Source organism: Malus sylvestris, chromosome 13 (assembly GCF_916048215.2).
Source record: "Malus sylvestris chromosome 13, drMalSylv7.2, whole genome shotgun sequence".
NCBI classification, from domain to species: domain Eukaryota; kingdom Viridiplantae; phylum Streptophyta; class Magnoliopsida; order Rosales; family Rosaceae; genus Malus; species Malus sylvestris.
In genome coordinates, this window is record NC_062272.1 from 23,819,175 (window position 1) to 23,837,031 (window position 17,857).

General features: G+C 36.7%; 1 long non-coding RNA gene across 2 annotated transcripts; it reads left to right on the top strand.

Moving 5' to 3' along the window:
* The first annotated feature begins 462 nt into the window (after positions 1-462).
* LOC126596498 (uncharacterized) lies at positions 463-3,032 on the top strand. Of its 2 annotated transcripts, none has more exons than XR_007613977.1 (3): positions 463-1,904; positions 2,001-2,216; positions 2,576-3,032. It is a non-coding gene; the product is annotated as an uncharacterized LOC126596498 (long non-coding RNA). The 2 variants fall into 2 exon arrangements; XR_007613978.1 differs by lacking the exon at positions 2,576-3,032 and adding an exon at positions 2,318-2,447.
* The last annotated feature ends 14,825 nt before the right edge of the window (positions 3,033-17,857 follow it).

Consider the following 17,857-nt stretch of genomic DNA (forward strand, 5'->3'; position numbering starts at 1 on the left):
CTACATCCACTCATTTCACCCAACACACACATTCACCTACCACTACATCCACTCATTTCACCCAACACATTCACCTACCACTACATCCACTCATTTCACCCAACACATCCATTCTCCAAACATCCATCCATTATACCCATTACATCCACTCATTACCAAACACTCATCCACTACACCCATTACATCCACTCATTACCAAATATCCACCCACTACACCCATTACATTCACTCATTACCAAACACTCACCCACTACACCCATTACATCCACTCATTACCAAACACTCATCCACTACACCCATTACATCCACTCATTACCAAACATTCATCCACTACACCCATTACATCCACTCATTACCACAACACTCACCCACTACACCCATTACATCCACTCATTACAACTCAATACACTCTTCTCCCTAGCCTATAAATACATCCACCCTTCACCATAATTAAGGGGCCATCATCCAAAGACACCACATCATCTACACAACTCTCCATCCTTCACCATAACTCACCTATATCCATCCACCACCACAAGAGACCATCCATTCACCACTCACACCTTGGTGCCGCATATTTGCAAGGAAGGAGGATTGCTTGGAGTTGTGCTAGTCATTCAATTTGGATTGCTGGAGCATTCTAGGTGTATTCTACTTTGGTTTTCAATGTTTAATTTCAATTGTTTCTGTTTAATTGCAAGTATGAGGAACTAAACCTCTTTTGGCTAGAGGAGAATTCGAAACCATGAATATATTTGCAATATGAATTGATTTCTTCCAATTGTGATTTGATAAGTTGTGATTGCAATTCAATTATCTATTTTATTCATAACGGATTTGTGTATGTTTATTAAGGATGCATACTTAGTTTTCATGCATGAATTTGATGCTAGGATATAAATAAGTTTCACCTAATCATTACAAGTTTATATTCATGAGTACTGAAGGTTGCTTGTCACAATCGCGTTAATTGAATTCTTGGCAAACGTATCATGCATTCATAGTTACAATTGCCTCGTCAACGCTTATGATTTTCATGGAACTTAATGATCTTTAATTGTATCTGTATTATGCATTCATATAGGGGACTTTTAGAGAATGATTTGGGTTGTCGCATGCATTCATCCAATTCAATGAGTAAAGGAAAATCTGAGGGTTAATTTGTGCATCACGGTTAATCTGGGGTGTTGAGCATCATAGTTTATTGAAAAGCAATTGGAGATTGATTTGTATGCAAGTGTGTCATGTGTGGAGAAAGACCTTCTAGCTAGCCCATCATCCATCCAAAACAAACAATTTCGTGCAAATCTGTTTAGTTCTAGTTTATGTTTTGTTTTACTTTATTTTCGTCCAAAACCCAATCCCCCTTTACTTTAGTGTGTCTAATTAGTTAGAATCTGTTTTAGTTTGTGTTTTTAAGTGTTTTGAGTCTATAGAGTCTAGTTAAGTGTTTTTAAGTTTCTTTTTGTAAGTCAGTTTAGTTTAGATTAGCAATCCCTCCTAATCCCCGGTCCAGAACGATCCCTACTTGCATTTTTACTACAATTTGACAACAAGAGGGTTTAATTTGAGTGCTTAACTTTCATCGCATCACAGCCCTAGTAGAGAGGTCGATTCGGCGGTCGTACAACAGGTTAGGACGAAGACCTCTACACTTGGCCGAAAAGCAAAAAAAAAAAAAAAAGGGAAATTTGTGGAGGGTTGGCGAGCAGCTAATCACTCAGATCACACAAAAGCGGATCCGGGTTGAATACCTCTCGAGTCACTGATGAGCGAATGAAAAAGCCAACAGTTTGTTAATTGACGACATAGGTTCCGTCATCTGCACCAAATGCCTTATAATCCCCGTTTCTTGGAAGACGCATAGCTCCAAGGTCTGTGCCGAGATGGACAGACTGCTCTTAGTAAGTGTACAACTTTCTTAATTAATTATTTTTTTTTCTTTACTTTTTAATGTGGTTTTAAACTAAAAAATTAGGATTTTTTTTTGGGAATTTCAGGCCAATTTCGAGTGGCACATGGTGGACAATGATTGTGTCAAGTACATAGACTGGTTATGGAGGGAACGGTATAAGAAGTGGAAGTACCGGCTGCATAAATACTATTAGACTTGTGCGTCACCTAAGGCAGCTCCTAAAGATCCACCTGAGGAGTTTGTGGAGAGGATGGGCTAGTGGAATTGGCAGTGCACTCATTTTCAGAGCAAAAAAATTCAAGTAAGTTTTATTTATATTTTAATTTCAATTTTTATGTTTTTTTTAGTATAGTTTAATTAATATTTTTTCAATTTACATAAAAAAATTGGCATCAAATAAAGGTAACTGGGAGAAGAAGCCGTACCTTCATCACTCCGGTTCTCGACCCCTATCTTACCGGGTCAAGGAACAATGTGCGACTAGTTCACATTTCCCAAAGGTGGAGGTTTTGGGGAAAACACATTCAAATTATGGCAACCAGGCCGCGAATGTCTTTTTTGTAATATTTCATTCTATGTTTTAATTGTAAATTTCATTACAATAAATAAGGTTTAAATTATGATCGATAATCTTAATTGCTTTCCCCTGTTTTTTTTTAGGCTTTTATGTTGCAGAAGAAGGACGAGTACCTCATCAATATCTCCCAGCAACAACTAGATGTGCCTATAAAGGAGCTAACACCTAATCCGGACTTCAACATGTGGAGATGGAGTTAGCGCGCCAAAGAGAATAAGCTAAGCTCCAAAAAGAAGCAACGCCTCTGGGAGAGGCTTCAACGCACGACCGAGAATTAATGCGCATGTACTTTACTTTGCTATGGTGACCCAATCCTTGTCAGCTTATGGCATAAGCATTCCCGAGTCCTCAACCGACCTTCAGAAGTCATTCCCCTAGCTACCCCAGCACCTACCCGAGTAGTTTACTTTTATTTATTTAGTTTTTTTTTTAACATAATTGTATGAACAATTTTATTTGAATGTAACTAAATAAATTTTTTAAAGTTATCAACAATTATAGCTTTCTAAATTAATTTATAAATTAAATAGTCATTATAAATATTTTTTTTCATCATTTTCTAAAAAATAAAAAAATATATTAGCCCGAAGAACTATTTTGTCGAGCAAACATTATGTTATTTTAGCTCACTCCCTTAATGTAAATAATATCGTATGTTAAAAGAAAAAAAATGTTTGGTTTCATAGAGTTGGCCTGATGAAGTTTTTGTTGGGTCAAGTTTACAACATTATTTAATTCTATGCGGGCAGCGGAATATCCTTTTCAGGCAGGTTATTTGATCGGGTCAATACGGTCAACGCACGTTTGCGCGACGAGTGTATTCCTCAAGCTAAATCCATTTCACCCGGAGAAAATGAAATCTCGTCTAGTAAGGCTTCGAGTGATCGGTTTTGAAATCAATTGGCATAGTCCGACAACTTCACTGAGATTGACCATACTTGTTCTAGACAAGTAATCAAAGAGTTTCCTATAATCTTAGAGTCCTTATAATCTAAGGATTGTCATGCGCCACAAGTAACCACTCCTAAGAGGATGCAATATCTACTTCCTAGATATCCTCTAGGATTGTCTTCATTTAATAAGGATTCTACTATCCTAAAAGGTCATCTTCTCGACTCGTATAAATACACCCTTCTAGGGTTCTTCTCTATTAACGCAATTCATGCACGCTTTGAGTCTTAATATTGCTTACTAATTTGACCGTTGAAGAGCCTTTGATGGGCACCCCCCAGGTCTTTGGCTTACACATGGTTGTGTGTTCTTTTACAGGTAAACGAGTTTAAGCATTTCCACCACTTACGGCGGTGTGCAAATTTGGTTTCAACATACAAGAAAATGTAGTAAATGTAGCATTGTGTTTTGTTTCCTACAATGATTGGTGCATCCTTTTTTCTTTGACGTTTTCAATTTTGTTTTCAAAATAATTAGCTGACAAAATGACTTAGTGAATAACTGATTTTATTTGCGCGCTTTGTTTGTATCTAAAACATTTATAATTAACAATGAGACCCCAAAGTTCAAATCTTGGATTCATCGCTGGGTTTGAGTATTAAGCTGTATTTAGACAAATGAAATTGAAATGTGAATGAATTAGAAATCAAGCAATAATAGTATTGTACAAGCTTGGTTGAATGGAAATTTGAAATGAAAATTAGTTGAAAATAATCCCATTGCGTTGCATACTTGGAGTTTGAAGAGACATTAGAGACATTCGGAGTTTCAAAAAGTGAGACCTCAAAAATTCAATATGAGCGGCACGTCTAGAAAGTACGGAAAATTCTAATGCGAGGAAATTAACCATTTGATTTTCAAAGGATGATGGAGTTTTTAGCGATGAAATATTTGTTCCTACTCAAACATTTTATTCGCAAAGATGTATTTCGTCATAGAATATATTTTTTGGCCAAACAATAGAATTATTAGATTAGTTATTAAATTAGAGAGCCGACGGGGTTCGAATTCACGTCGTGATGCAAGAAAAACACTATTTTTCACTACTATAGTAGAAGACCACTTGTTTTCGTCATAAAATATTTAATTTCTACGTTGTTTTTTTAATCAAAATAGGAGAGAATCAACTTATATGCTGGCGAGAAAACGATAGTTTCCTCGCTGAAAGTCTTTAGGCGTGGGAAATAATCTTACATTAAAAAACTCTCCAATAAGTCATCGTATGCTAATCATGTTATGGTGTTTTGGCTCAATATTTCTAGGCATATATGGTTTTTAATGGTTGGTTGAAAAAGTATAAAGAGGGGAGGCTATCTCATCCCAAAGTCAAGGTATACTACATGTTTCTTTAAGGACTTAGGCCATCTCCATGCGGAGGGGGGTAGATATAGCCCTGTGTAGAACTATAGTCCTGCAAAAAATTATTTTTTTAATGAACAATGTCACACCATATTCATATATCATCTCCAACCGAAGAGACAAAGTATAGCTGCCTCAATAATTTATTAGTTTTAAGTTATTATTTATATTTATTAGTTAATTTAATTAAATTACTATTTATACCATATTAAAATAAGATTACTAATTAAATTACTATTTATATTTTTTTGTCACATGTCGTCAAATGGGTATGAAAAGAGTGTTTAAGGTAAACAGTATGTGAAAATTTGAAATAAAATAAGGTAAGATAGTATGTAAGAAAAAAAAATTAATAGTAAAAATTCAAGATAAAATTAACAAACACAGCAAATTAAGGAGAAAATTAAAAAAATCATAGTAAAAGTTCATATTGGTAACTTCGTGGGGTCGCAATGAACTCAACAACTCAATGCCCCAAGGAGCCAAAGCTCAAGCCATAGTGACTCTGTGGGGTCATCTACTTTTTCAAAGCAGCATGCCAGCTGACGGTACTATGGCTAAAAGTTTTGCAAGACGCTTCAAGCAAACAAAGTTTTAAGAAAAACAAAGATGGAGCAAAGCAAAGAAAGATGTCAATTAGCTAAAAGTTCTATAAGACGCTTTAAGCAAACAAAGTTTCAAGAAAAACAAAGGTGGATTAAAGGAAAAAAAACAGTCTATTAAATTTCTAGCAAGTTAATAAACTTGCACGAAGGTCGTCAAAATTTGACATAGGCTAAACAAAGTTGACTGCTCATTAGCAGCTTGGATGATCTTAAGCTCTCCAGCAGCTATCCCGCATTCATTAGCCACTTCGCACTCGTTTGCTCGTCTAACACTTCATCTTCACTCCGATCTTGGCATCTTCAACTGTTCCATTTACAACAGTTGAGCAATCAAACTCGAGCAGTTCCCTCATTTTTGGTGAGCATCATAGACATAGCAGCAGTGGAAGGAGCAGGCTTTGACGCTTCTTTAACAGCTGAATCCACTTTTCCAAGTGATAGACTTTCCTCCCCACTTCTCATAGTGGCGAGCCTTTCAGAAGCTCATCTAGACTTAACCACAACTAGATACTTAACTCTATCTCTGGACCTAAACGTTGGAAACAGTTTGATGTCAGGCTTTCCAAAAGTAGCAGAGTCTCACGAGCAGCAGAATGACTTCTTCTCAACTGAATGTCCAACAAGCAAGCTAACTTATCAGCAAGGCTCTGCACCTTTTTCACAGCCTTTTCCCTGAGCTCTTGGCCCATACCAACTAGTTGCTACATCACCTACAGTAGCTCCTCGAGTTACCTACTTGCACGACAACCTTCTGGTTGCCCTAACACCATCATCGGCACCTGCCGAGCCATTCTATCGAGCCCCAAGGATCCAAAAAATAAAGAAGAAAAAATTTTAAATTTTTCTTATCTTGGCACCACGTGTAGATGAAAAACGACGACGACAATCACTCTTCGTAGGAGCAAGCAAAGAAGAAAACTAGAAGAAGCGTTTACAATATCCTATAGCTTTTTTTTTTTGTTGAAATATCCTCTAGCCTTTTCTCTCTTTCTTGTAGGGATAAAATTGTTCTACAAGTTTATTTAGCCCTCTGCTTAAGACAGGCTTAAGTAAGTCTTGGTGGCAATTGGTCTCACTTTCCTATGAAGACTCTATTTCCAAAACAAGGTAAAAGATCAACATCAAATTGGGAAAAACAATTTTCTGCACACCTAGCAACTTGGGATTTCTACACCTACTACCATTTTTTGCTTGCAGCCCAGCAGGTGTGAGGGCATATGCTGAGCCAAAAATAATCCCAAAAGTCTAGAAGACGATGCATGGACTTTATCTCAAGAAGGACAAGATCGTCCTCATTAAATGGTTAGGGCTTTCAAATACTACCACGTGCAACTCAGCATCCCTAAAGGTCCAAGAGCATCCCTAAAGGTCCAAGCAAATGACTACGATTGCTTAAAGCTCCCCTGTTCGTGCATTGAAAAGTCAAAAGTATTAAAGATAAGGATTAATTACTAAATTCTATCTTTAATACAATCTCAATTGAACCTCAACTCAATCAAGTAATGAATCCCTATCACTATCAATTAGGGACACTTCCACCATTTGCCCAATATATTTTCTCCTAATTAATATCTTGGGAATATTATTTCCTCATGCATTCAAAGGATGACACACCTTGGCAAATAGGATGCCACCATGTTTAGGGAAAAACCTTAACCCCATGGTCGGCCACCTCCTCCTATAAATAACTCACTATTTTCAAAGAAACTAACTTAGGCATCAGAGATCCATTGGCCAAACTCTTCCCTCACCTCAAGGGCGCGTGAAGCTTTGGTCTTTGATTAAATGTGTTGATTGTTTTGTAGGGACAAATTCATCAAGACTGAAGACGGTGGATTTTTTTACCACAATAGAGAGTCCCACTTTTGAGAGTTTCCTTAGCATTTCTCTAAAATAAAAAGCCTTTCTAGGGCTTTAGGCCAAATCACAGACACGGGGAAGAGTTCCCTCTTTTTTGGAGCCAATGTCTCGAAGAAAATGAAAGGAAGGTTGCTTGGCTTTTTAATATAAAAGCTAGGGATGGGTTTGGGAAATACTTAGGGCTTCAATCAGACTTTGGGCTCTCTAAGAAAGTAATTTTGAAAATGTTCGTAGAAAAACTTGAAGGTAGAATCAACGGGTGGGCTAATCATTTTCTCTCAATGGCAGGCAAGGAAACTTCGATCAAGGTAGTTGTTATGGCACTGCCTGCTTATCCCATGTCTTGCTTCAAACTCTCGTACGTTTATGTAAGGAAATTAAAATTCTGTTGGCGAATTTCTGGTGGTGTGTCAAGATGGCGAGAAGGAAGTACATTGGGTGTTATAGGGGAAGTTAACATAAACGAAGCAAAGTGGTGGTCTTGGATTCTGGAATTTACTAACTAGAAACTCTAATTGCAAAAATTTTGTAGGAAAAATATCATTCAGGGCAACCTTTCCTATCTACAAAGATTGGAAGGAAATCCTCTTGGGCCTAGAAAGTGTTAGAATCTGTAAAAGTTTGATAGTATTTGCAGCAATTCAAAACAGAGAGGAAGAGCTTAGAGAGAAGGAAATGAAGAGATAGATGAAGAATGATCAAAATCTCAGAGAGAGCCATTGTGCCCTTTTATGTGTGTTTTCATTTCATCACAACAATACAAAAATAACCGTTAGAGACGGAGAGAATCTAGGAGAGCCTATGAGTCATCCAACCCTTCATTATAAGAACTTATGAGATCTTTCCACTTGCTCACATCTGAGCCTAATACATTAAGAGCTAATCTCAACCATTGATTCCTAACAGCTTATTTTCACGAAGTCTAACAACTTGATAGAATAAAGAAAATGACAGTTTAGACCTTAATCAACCAACACTCCCTTCTAAGGTCTTAACTAAAATTACTCCAAGCTTATCCCTCAAGTTACAAAATCTGTTTTTAGCTAAACAATGTCATCCACATATATGGAAACAATCATTGTTCCATGTCCTTCCTTATGCTTCATAAATAGAGTACCTTCACTAGGATTGTTTTCAAACCCACATTGCAGCAAATAAGTGTCAATGTTGCTATACCAAGCTCTAAGAGCTTGTTTTAGCCCATACAAGGCTTTCTTCAGTTTATACACCTTATGTTCCTCTCCCTTGACAATGAAACCATTAAGTTGGTCAATGTACACCTCTTCTTCAAGAACCTCATTCAGAAAAGCAAACTTTACATCTAACTGAAACAATCTCCACCCTTTCTGAGCTACCAATGCAATGAGAGTCCTTATAGTGTCCAATCTAGCCACAAGTACAAAAGTATCATTAAAATCAACTCTATGCTTTTGAGTGTACCCTTTGGCAACTAGTCTTGCCTTGTGTTTCTGTATAGAGCCATCCAAATTTAATTTGGTCTTGAAAATCAATTTTACTCTAACAATGGGCTTGTCACTTGGTCTATTAACCAATTCCCAGGTGTCATTCTTCTCAACATAGAGATCTCATCCTTCATTGCTTTCTTCCAAGCATGATCTTGAGAAGCTTCATTGTAGTTTTCAGGATCAATGACATTGAGTCTACACTGAGCAAACATCTCATTCAAATTCCTCGACTTCTTTGGTGTGTTATCATATGTCTCAATGATTTGGATTCCACACTCTCGATTCACAGTTTTAGAATCAACTTTGTCCACATCAGTGGCATTATCAACACATGTGTTTGGAGATTTCAACTTAGAGGCATATATGTTAGACCCCTCACAGGCACCATTTTCAATCTCAGTTATACTCACACCTTCATTTGCATTTGAGTAGGGCAAATGGATCTGAATTGTCTCCATATTCTCCCAATTAAGCAAAACACCTTCATCAAAGATAACACTTTTGGAAACAATGACTTTCTTGCTTTTCAGATCAAATACCCTATAGCCCTCCTCTTTTGTCCCATATCCAACAAATACACCTTTCTGGTCTATTTTATCTAGTTTTTGCCTTAACTGAATTGGAAATAAGTGAAACACACAGAACCAAAGATTGTCAAATGTGTTACCCCTGGTTTTCTTCCACTGAACTCTTCAAAGGAGTTTTGTTCGCTAACACTTTGGTAGGACATCTATTCAAAAGATAGATAGCAGTGTGAACTGCTTCACCCCAGAATTTAAGAGGTAGCTTTTTTCTTTCGATACCATGTTAGAGTCTGTAAAAGTTTGATAGTATTCACAGCAATTCAAATCAGAGAGGAAGAGCTTAGAGAGAAGGAAATGAAGAGATAGATTGAGAATGATCAAAATCTTATAGAGAGCCAATGTGCTCTTCTGCATGTGTTTTCATTTCATCACAACAATAAAAAAATAACCGTTAGAGAAGGAGAGAATCTAGGAAAGCCTATGAGTTCATCCAACCCTTCATTACAAGAACCTATGAGATCTTGCCACTTGCTCACATATGAGCCTAATACATTAAGAGCTAATCTCAACCATTGATCTGAATTCGCACCCGTTGTTTGCAACCCGAACCCGTATGTGCATTGCACTCGGAGTCACCTCTGCAGTTTGCACTTGCTCTTGTTTTGCGCAAATTGAAGAAAGACCCATGAGGAAGAAAAAAGTAAGAGAGAAAACAAAAATTGGAAGAGAAAAAGAAAGAAAAAAAAACAGAAAAGGAAAAAAAAGGAGGAGGAAAAGAGAAGTTTGTCTATTTTGAGTTTTTTGGGCCACGTGGTTGTGTGGCTCACATTGGATGATATGTGAATGGTTATAGTTGTTGTCTGGCTTGCAACGATCGCTCGACTGCTTGGACTGGTGACCACTCAAGTGACATTGAGAATGTGGTAAGTTGAATTTTTTTTCTTGTTTGTTTAGGTTTGTTCTTAGGCTTGAAATTGGCATTGGGGAAGTTTGCACTAGCATTGGTACTGACAATGGAATCTTGCACTTACATGGATGAAATTTTGTATTGGAATTGGCATCAGAACTTAGCATAACGGAGCTTACGTCCACATCGTATGTTGGCAAACTCATTTCGTGTACCGCCATAAGTTTGACGGGGGGGGGGGGTGTTGGGAAATATTAGTATTTAGGTTTATTTTCATGTTTGGTTCCCATTCGTATTAGGTTTCGTTTCCTTGCCTATTAGGGTTAGGCTAGTTTTCTATATATATAGTACCTTGGAGTTTTATAAGTGTTTCGACATTCTTGTTTGTTTAATAATGTTTTAATAATTTATAGTTTTATTCGTCGCGCACTCTGATATTTAACTATCATTGAAACGGATGCGAAGCTTATATGCAAGATGATCAATAAGGAGTTGAAAGTGGATTCAAATGTGGAGTGTATTCTCCATGACTTATAGTCTATCCTGAACTCTTTTAGATCCGCCAAAGTTGTTTTTTGTCACCGGATTTGTAATAAAGCTGCCCCATGTTGCTCAATTTTTTATTCAAGAATGAAGGCTTCCATAGCTGGGATTATATTGGGTCGGCTTTCTTGTTCTATACTTTGGCAACAGATGTAAACATAACAATTAGAATTTAATAAAGTTAAAAAATAAAATAAAATAAAAAGCCTTCCTAGGTATAGAAGGAGGAGCTACGGATTAAAGAATTTGATGTGCAGCAAAGGGTTCGATAAAGACATGATACAAGGATTCGAATTTTATCCATTTTATATTTTTTTTTTCTGTTTGAATTTTTGGAATTTTTTTTATTTCCTTTTTCCTAGAGGTTACAAATTCTAATGGCCGGTCCTGAGTACATTATTGTATTTCAAATTTTTACGACAAAAACACCCTAAATAATTTGGATATTTGCCTCCACACATGTATAACGTTGTGAAATCAGCTTGATTGACGTGGTAATAAAGTTCCAACTGCATCTTTCCTTAAAAAAAAAAAGGAAAGAATTGTGTACCATCCAGAAACGAATCAAAGGGCATCGCCATTAGCACAAGTTTCCATATGTTACGTCATCTTTTGCTTTCTCTATGACGTCATAATCCACTGAAACAATTTTTTAGGTGCATAAAACTGTTGACGTCGAATTTAGTGGAGTGTTGTTCAACTTACAATATGAATGCATGATATGTGTTAAAGCGGCGCGACTTTGTGTCTGATATTCTTTTTCAAAGTCTTTATTTGAATAGATTTTAGTCTCTGATCTTTTTTCTCTTTTTTTTTTAACGATTTAGTCTCTGATATTTGAAAAGAAAACAAGCGATATAATTTGATGGAACTTACTATTTTGTTTTGAAATTTTTTTTCTTTATTCTTTTTTGCTTAAATTTTGTTTCCTTCTTAAAAGAAAAAATTACCAAATAAGTTTTTTATTTCCGTTTTTTAAGAAGAGTAAACTAAAAACTAAGTTGCTTAATAACTATTTTGTCAAAAAAAAATTCAGAAAAAAAAATACTTAAAAAATTGTTCGGTAGTTGTTTTTCAGTTATTGGTTTCTATAAAATGGAAAATGAAACCAAGAAACAGAAAGTTATTTTTGTTTTCAAATTTGGCTTATTTTAGTTTTCAGTACATTCAAAGCTATTTTTCTTGGTCAAGGCAAAATTTCAATTAAAGGATGATCACTTAGTTGGAAAAGAATAACAGTCACAAACAATATGAACTAGGGCTGGGTTCGGTTTGAAACGGTTCGGTTTTTTGCCAAAACCGAAACCGAACCGAAATTTCGGTTCGGTTCAAAAAAATTTCGGTTTTTTTCTGTTCGGTTTTTTTTCGGTTCGGTTTTTTCCGGTTCAGTTTTTTTGTTTGTTTTTTATTAATTTTTTTTTATAAAAGGTAAACTTACATACATAACAAAAGCCCACAACTAAACACAAACAAAAAAAAATGGGCCAGCACAACAACCCAACCCAAGGGTTGAGCCCGAAAAAGAAGGAAAGAAACTAAAAACCCTAGCCACTTAATTCCCTTGCTGTTGTCAAAGCAAGCTCCGGCGACCATCTGAAAATTGATAAACAAGTAAATCTGGAAATTGGTAAAGCAATGAATCTGGAAAGAAACAAATATGCAAGTCTGCAACACCAAGAACAACACAAGCACATAATCCATCAAAATACTATCTTAATCCACAATTCACAGCAATAATTACATTCATTCATCTGAAATTCAAATAACTAACAAACCCACAACACAAAAATCGAACAAATCTGCAATACAAATCTGCAATCGAACAAATAATTACTGTCATGGAAATAGATGGCCGTGGAAATTTGTTCCAGGAAAGGCAAGAAGTTTCTTCTCACAAATATGAAGGATCGACATGGAAAGGTAACATTACGTACGCCATCTGGGAAGTGGAAGGGAGAGATTACCGTATTGGTGATTTCCAAAGGCTTCAACAGCATGCAATCATGTGGGTGATGTACTTCGATTTCCTGATACTTGTAATCTATGCGTTTAACAAGGAATTTTACTAGTACTTTTTTGGGTGGTCAAGAACCGTTTCATATCTCCCATTGCATTCAATCTTATTATCCCCGCAGTGATGCCCGCGGCGAAATGGGAAATGGATAGCCAGGCCATGATCATCGCCGCACTTGGAATAGAAGGAGGATCCGGGTTATGGAGAAGAATCGAGAAGAATGGAGAAATTGGAGGCATGGACATGGAGAGAGTTTGGAGGCAGGGAATGAGACAGAGAGAGGAGAAGAATGAAAAATAGAAAGGTGAGGTGCGGCGGCTACTACAGTGGCTAGGGTTAAACTTTAAAGAGTTTTTGTTGATTTCTCATAAAAAATAAAAAGATTATCCAAAATCCTGGAGGCATGAGGGTTCGAACCCATGCACTCCAGCTTGAAAAGCTTTACTGAAAGCAACTTAGCAACATGTTCAATTTTGTTATGATTGTATGACTAAATTATTTATAAGAAAACAATAATTAAATATATCTTTCAGTTCGGTTCGGTTCGGTTCGGTTTCCGAACCTCAAAAACCAAAACCGAACTGGTCATATTCGGTTCGGTTCGGTTTGACAGTTTCGGTTCGGTTTTTTTCGGCCTCGGTCCGGTTTGGTTTTCGGTTTTTTTCGGTTTTCGGTTTTTTGAACCCACCCCTAATATGAACAAAGGAGCACACAAGAAAACTGATTGGGACACGGTGAAAAGGAACAAACAAATCAACGCGCCGAAATGGAGAAAGTCTCAAGTACTTGTCGTCGTGGTCTCTTTCAAGTAAATTACGAGAAATCTTCATGATGTTTCGATCCTTTGACCAATAACAAGTCTTCCGCTAGAAATTGAAAACACTAACCCTAATTAAGCTCTTTGAAATTTATTGGGACAAAGTAACACTGAGTCGAAAAAAAACTTGTGTGGGGCTCAATGTGCCCTTTTTCATTGTCTTTGTCATGCCCCCCTAATGAGATGTTTGTCCCTCGACCGGAAAAGTTTCAATTGCAATTCTCAAGGTGGGAAAAGAACTTTAATATGGGTTGTGTTCGAGTTGGATTTCTAGATCTAGTCCTTCACACAGCTCTTCGGGGCTCTAGCTCTTTCTTGCCTACCGAGCAAGATCTTGCTACTTGGTGTGCTGCAATACGAGTTTATTGTTAGTTTGAAAGGTGCCTTTGTGGGGCCTTTGGTTTAGACCTTGAGGTTCACAATCAAAACAAACAAGGATCTGAGCGTGCCACTGTTATCTTTACATAACATATTGTTGAATAGGTGCGAATTAGGTTGATTACTTGCGCCACAAGTTATTTAGACTTCTTGCTTATCAAGGAATTGTCACAGATAGGTTAAGTCTGTATATGGTTCTTTTCTTGCCTTGTGAACAAGAACTTTTAATTCATAGCATTGTATGTCCAAAATGAAGGGGGTTCAGGACCCTTCCAACCATTTCTTGATAAAAGTTTGTTTTACTGAAACCAGGTTCATTGACTTATCCAAATTTGATTGCAGATAAAACTTTTAAGTGTAAAACAATGGAAAATGATTTAAAAACATGAAGGAAAATGCATTAAACGACATATCTACTATATGTAAGTACAAACAAAAGAGAGTCTGGTAAGATTTAACCTTGTCGGGCAAGGTTCAACTTCTTGCAACCACTTCTCTTTGTGTTTACAAGGGTTTTTTCTACTCTGGAGGATGAAAAGTAAAAGGGTTTCACTAGAGGGAATCAATACTACAACATTAGGGGAAGGTAGCAAAGCTTCTAATCTCAACAAAAGATGACTTTTTATGAGGGAACTATAGCTAAAAAGGGCCGGATCTGGACAAAATTCAGCTTTCTGGGTACAAACTTGTTTGTGTACGAAGTTTGTATGTCTTTTGATTGGTTGGGTTGAGTATCCTTATCTCTGGTGTCCGTCTTTGCTTTTATAGACAATTTGGACCGACTGTCCAAGTTTTGCCTTTAGCTGATATCTTTCGGAGGGCAGTGAGTCCTCGTCTATTTACTCATCCATGCCACTAAAAAGTGCTTTCTGGCTAATTGTGAGGTGTTCTTTGTTGCCCATCACTTCAATCATAGGCACGTGGCCTATGCCTTTGCTGAAATTGCTTCCAATTCATCTCGTGCCTATCAACTTTCCCGAGCTCAACCTTCTATTTGATTTTGCATCTTTGGGCCTTCATTATCACAAAGCCTAGTGTCAAATATAAACCCAAATAGGTTAATCAATTTCCTAAGTAAGGGATGCTTGTTGCTTTGATCCTTTTCTTCCAATTAATGTGTTAAATCTCCCTTGTCTTCAAAGAATTGAAATCCCATCACTTCATATTTTCTCTTAGTGGATTAATTGGAATTGTACAGACTTTGGTCTTGAAAGCAACTACATATGATTGAACCCAGATTCGTTCTCTTGTTTTTTTTATTTAGTGAGGAATGATTTTCTACAAACAGGAATATTTCTCCCTTAGTTTCAAAGAATTGTGCTAACCATGATAGAAAAATCTATGAGAATGGAAACATATAAAGATCATTCCCTAATTTTTTTTTTTTTAATGAACAATATTATCTACACTAAGGATAAGGGGGATAGGCTTAGCCTCACAATGGGCTACCAATAATGTAGTTCAAATTCGTCTTTGGCGATAATCGAACCTAAAATCTCTCACTTACAAATAAAAAGGAATACCGCTAGATTGTAGTACTAATTAGCATTCCCTCAAAGTTTAGTCAAACGATACTTGACATCGGCTCGATAAGGGAGGGGTGAATTCTCAGGTGGAGGAGGACTTCAGTTGGGTGATTGGAGTCGATTTTAATTTTAATTTATTTGTACACTAGTACAAAAAACAGTTTGTTTGACGCAGGTACCTTTGTCGCGCAAAGTCAAAAAACATTGCCTAAAAATTAGCCCAACAATAATTAATCTTATGCCAACTGTAGCGCTAGTAACCTACGTCACACAAAGACACTTTGCCTAACGCATGTCCCTCTGTCGCGCAAAACTACTTTGCGCGATGTAGGTTATCCATCACACAAAGACACTTTGCGCAACGCAGGTTACTACTTTGTCACGCAAACTGTTTTTTTTTCTTTGGCAAAAAATAGTTTTTATTTAATTTTTAATAAATATTGTAATAAATTCTAAACAATAATTAATATACCAAGTATTTAATTATAAAATATATGAAAATGTACATACAAGATGTTCGAATATAAAAGAAAAAACTACAAGAAGTAGTCATCTAGGCTTGATGCATCAAGCGACTGGGTATCAGTTGGGCGAAGTAGCTGGGATGTCAAAGGTGGAGCAAGATAAGGTGCTGGCATTGGGATTTGGAGGCCGGACATCCATAAGGCCAGTAAAATCATACTCATTTTCTCGTCCTGGGCCAAAAACTACGCTGCAATCTCGACTTCCTGCCCGAGCTGCTACTTCGACCTCCCGTGCTACTTGTTAGGCCGCAAGTTAACCTTTTAGAGTTGCCACTTCCTCTGTCAAGGCAATGACCTTTCCTATGGTTGATCTGGAAGATGAGGCACCCGTCTCACGAACCCCGCCTTCCCCATACACCGAACAACCTTGCCATGACGACGATCGAGCTTCTGAGCAACAACAACGAGTCACCAAACTAGGAATGCTATATACCACCAGAAATCCACTTGCAAATATGATTCACTAGTCATAACAAAAATATCCAATTTCTGAAAACTACTTTGAACCCAAGTCCTAATATTTCACGAAACACAAAAATTAAAATCCAAGAAATGCCCTCATAACCAACCAACCATATATATCCAAACCAAGTAGCAATGCATATATTTAAATACAACTGATTAAAACAAATTAACCAACAAAACAACCCGTGTAAAAAGATAATGCGAAAACATAGAAGCAACAATAGAGGAATATTTGTACCAGTAATTCTCTGAGATAAGCCAACACTTAGCAAAATCCAACAAATGCCAAGATACAAACAAGTTATCCTAAATCTAATCAGAAGACCAGGTATGCTCAGATTGAGGAACCTAAGGTTAATGCACAAGAAAAATGAAGAGAAATATACTTGGAAAGGAATATTTACCACAATCTAATCACCGAAAATAATGCAGCATGTTTTAAAATTTCAACACATGCTTAGAACAAATTGCTATCATGAACACTAACAAGACTATCTGCTAAGAGAAAAATCAAAATAAGAAATCAACAAAAGATAAACTACTTATATATCAACCAGAATTACAACCCAATTCAAAAGAATTGGGGTTTAACTCCATGACCATGTCCATTTTGCGCTTTTGGGAAATGACCCACTAACTGAGCAATCTAATTGAAATCTAAATTCTGATATCAAAAGTCAAACTACAAATGCGCAACATGACCATAGAATCTAAGGGAGAAACTGTAGAGAGAAATAAAAAGACTTACGTCTATCTCCGGTAAATACCCCTAGCTTAGCAGACAAATTTTTCTTGAACAAATTAAACTTGGGAGCCAAGTCCTTTGCAGCAGGGCCACCATCAACACCAAATTCATTAAACCTACATATACAGATGTGCCATCAACACAAAGGAACATTATATTGTTTTAATGTTAGTTAGCCACTTTCGAGCATTTTTCCGGCCAAACCAAGGTGAGTTAGCCATTGAGAAAGGTACCGTTATCTTCGTCTCATCGAGAAGTATGAGTTTTGTTTTGAATCACTCGATTTCGTTGAATATTGAAGAAGTTATGAACATTTAAAGTTTACCCAGTTTCAGGCGAGTTTTCCAGTTTTCCGGAGAATTAGTCACCTTTCAGGCTATTTTTCGACCATCTCCGGCAACCATTGGGCTTCCGAATAGTTGTAATCTTGTTCTACACTTTTCTATCTTAATTTTGATATATTATGGGTCGAATTTGGTTAAGAATCGATTGAGCCACAAAGCTTTGAAAATTGCCCAAAAAGTTTTTAACGAAAGAATCAAAATCATGGATGGTAGACAATCTTAGGGGCCATTTCTATTGATTTTGAATCTCATGGACCATTTCTATTGATTATGCAAATCTCATGGACATTTTGGATAGAACATGACCATATTGCCAGACTTCAGTGTTTATAACATT